The sequence below is a fragment of the Haliotis rubra genome, unplaced genomic scaffold (genome assembly GCF_003918875.1).
Source record: "Haliotis rubra isolate DU_JTF1 unplaced genomic scaffold, ASM391887v1 Scf2760, whole genome shotgun sequence".
NCBI lineage: Eukaryota > Metazoa > Mollusca > Gastropoda > Lepetellida > Haliotidae > Haliotis > Haliotis rubra.
This window is the reverse complement of record NW_025766848.1, coordinates 3,925-7,848: the sequence shown is the minus strand read 5'-3', so window position 1 is coordinate 7,848 and position 3,924 is coordinate 3,925.

Genomic DNA, 3,924 nt, shown 5'->3' with positions numbered 1-3,924 from the left:
TCGATTGTTACAAAAACTGATGTATTCAAGCTGGTTTTCATACACTCGAACACCTGGCCTATACGTAGCGAACGCTTGTACTATTGGCGATACCCCTACATTCCGAGCTGTCTAACTCTTGCAAATACTACCCGAAACAGCCATAAATTGGTATTTCGATAGAAAACATTGTAGTCTACAGATACAAACCCGATTTTCACAAAACTGAGGTATTCAAGCTGGTTTTCATACACTCGAACACCCTGGCCTATACGTAGCGAACGCTTGTTCTATTGGCGATACCCCTACATTCCGAGCTGTCTAACTCTTGCAAATACTACCCGAAACAGCCATAAATTGGTATTTCGATAGAAAACATTGTAGTCTACAGATACAAACCCGATTTTTACAAAAACTGAGGTATTCAAGCTGGTTTTGACACCCTCAAAACCCGGGCCCAGACGTACCGAACGCTTGTAATGTAGAAAGTATGTTCCAATTATTGGCGATACCCCTTCATTCCGAGGTGTCTAATTCTTGCAAATACTACCCGAAACAGCCATAAATTGGTATTTCGATAGAAAACATTGTAGTCTACAGATACAAACACGATTTTCACAAAACTGATGTATTCAAGCTGGTTTTCATACACTCGAACACCTGGCCTATACGTACCGAGCGAACGCTTGCTATTGGCGATACCCCTACATTCCGAGCTGTCTAACTCTTGCAAATACTATCCGAAACAGTTCATAAATTGGTATTTCGGTAGAAAACATTGTAGTCTACAGATACAAACCAGATTTTTACAAAAAAACTGAGGTATTCAAGCTGGTTTTGACAACCTCAAAACCCGGGCCCAGACGTACCGAATGCTTGTAATGTAGAAAGTATGTTCCAATTATTGGCGATACCCCTACATTCCGAGCTGTCTAATTCTTGCAAATACTACCCGAAACAGCCATAAATTGGTATTTCGATAGAAAACATTGTAGTCTACAGATACAAACACCGATTTTTACAAAACTGAGGTATTCAAGCTGGTTTTGATACCCTCGAACCCGGCCCTGACGTACCGAATGCTTGTAATGTAGAAAGTATGTTCCAATTATTGGCGATACCCCATACATTCCGAGGTGTCTAATTCTTGCAAATACTACCCGGAACTGCCATAAATTGTTATTTCGATAGAAAACATTGTAGTTTACAGATACAAACCCGATTTGTACAAAAACTGATGTATTCAAGCTTCTTTTGACACCCTCGAATCCCGGGCCCAGACGTACCGAACGCTTGTAATGTAGAAAGTATGTTCCAATTATTGGCGATACCCCTTCATTCCGAGGTGTCTAATTCTTGCAAATACTACCCGAAAGAGCCATAAATTGGTATTTCGATAGAAAACATTGTAGTCTACAGATACAAACACGATTTTCACAAAAACTGATGTATTCAAGCTGGTTTTCATACACTCGAACACCTGGCCTATACGTACTGAACGCTTGTTATTGGCGATACCCCTACATTCCGAGCTGTCTAGCGCTTGCAAATACTATCCGATAGGTTCATAAATTGGTATTTCGGTAGAAAACATTGTAGTCTACAGATACAAACTCGATTTTCACAAAACTGAGGTATTCAAGCTGGTTTTCATACACTCGAACACCTGGCCTATACGTAGCGAACGCTTACTATTGGCGATACCCCTACATTCCGAGCTGTCTAACTCTTGCAAATACTACCCGAAACAGCCATAAATTGGTATTTCGATAGAAAACATTGTAGTCTACAGATACAAACACGATTTTTACAAAACTGAGTTATATTCAAGCTGGTTTTGACACCCTCGAAACCCGGGCCCAGACGTACCGAATGCTTGTAATGTAGAAAGTATGTTCCAATTATTGGCGATACCCCTACATTCCGAGCTGTCTAATTCTTGCAAATACTACCCGAAACAGCCATAAATTGGTATTTCGATAGAAAAAACATTGTAGTCTACAGATACAAACACGATTTTCACAAAAACTGATGTATTCAAGCTGGTTTTCATACACTCAAACACCTGGCCTATACGTAGCGAACGCTTACTATTGGCGATACCCCTACATTCCGAGCTGTCTAACTCTTTGCAAATACTATCCGAAACAGCCATAAATTGGTATTTCGATAGAAAACATTGTAGTCTACAGATACAAACCCGATTTTTACAAAACTGAGGTATTCAAGCTGGTTTTGACACCCTCGAATCCCGGGCCCAGACGTACCGAACGCTTGTAATGTAGAAAGTATGTTCCAATTATTGGCGATACCCCTACATTCCGAGGTGTCTAATTCTTGCAAATACTACCCGAAACAGCCATAAATTGGTATTTCGATAGAAAACATTGTAGTCTACAGATACAAACACGATTTTCACAAAAACTGAGGTATTCAAGCTGGTTTTCATACCCTCGAACCCCGGGCCTATACGTACCGAACGCTTGTTATTGGCGATACCCCTACATTCCGAGCTGTCTAATTCTTGCAAATACTACCCGAAACAGCCATAAATTGGTATTTCGATAGAAAACATTGTAGTCTACAGATACAAACCCGATTTTCACAAAACTGAGGTATTCAAGCTGGTTTTCATACACTCGAACACCTGGCCTATACGTACCGAACGCTTGCTATTAGAAAGTATGTTCCATATTGGCGATACCCCTACATTCCGAGCTGTCTAACTCTTGCAAATACTACCCGAAACAGCCATAAATTGGTATTTCGATAGAAAACATTGTAGTCTACAGATACAAACCCGATTTTTACAAAACTGAGGTATTCAAAGCTGGTTTTGACACCCTCGAACACCGGGCCCAGACGTACCGAATGCTTGTAATGTAGAAAGTATGTTCCAATTATTGGCGATACCCCTACATTCCGAGCTGTCTAATTCTTGCAAATACTACCCGAAACAGCCATAAATTGGTATTTCGATAGAAAACATTGTAGTCTACAGATACAAACACGATTTTCACAAAAACTGAGGTATTCAAGCTGGTTTTCATACCCTCGAACCCCGGGCCTATACGTACCGAACGCTTGTTATTGGCGATACCCCTACATTCCGAGCTGTCTAATTCTTGCAAATACTACCCGAAACAGCCATAAATTGGTATTTCGATAGAAAACATTGTAGTCTACAGATACAAACCCGATTTTACAAAAACTGAGGTATTCAAGCTGGTTTTGACACCCTCGAATCCCGGGCCCAGACGTACCGAACGCTTGTAATGTAGAAAGTATGTTCCAATTATTGGCGATACCCCTACATTCCGAGCTGTCTAATTCTTGCAAATACTACCCGAAACAGCCATAAATTGGTATTTCGATAGAAAACATTGTAGTCTACAGATACAAACCCGATTTTTTACAAAAACTGAGGTATTCAAGCTGGTTTTGACACCCTCGAACACCTGGCCCAGACGTACCGAATGCTTGTAATGTAGAAAGTATGTTCCAATTATTGGCGATACCCCTACATTCCGAGCTGTCTAATTCTTGCAAATACTACCCGAAACAGCCATAAATTGGTATTTCGATAGAAAACATTGTAGTCTACAGATACAAACCCGATTTTTACAAAAACTGAGGTATTCAAGCTGGTTTTGACACCCTCGAACACCTGGCCCAGACGTACCGAATGCTTGTAATGTAGAAAGTATGTTCCAATTATTGGCGATACCCTCATTCCGAGGTGTCTAATTCTTGCAAATACTACCCGAAACAGCCATAAATTGGTATTTCGATAGAAAACATTGTAGTCTACAGATACAAACACGATTTTCACAAAAACTGAGGTATTCAAGCTGGTTTTCATACACTCGAACACCTGGCCTATACGTACCGAACGCTTGTAATGCTATTGGCGATACCCCTACATTCCGAGCTGTCTAACTCTTG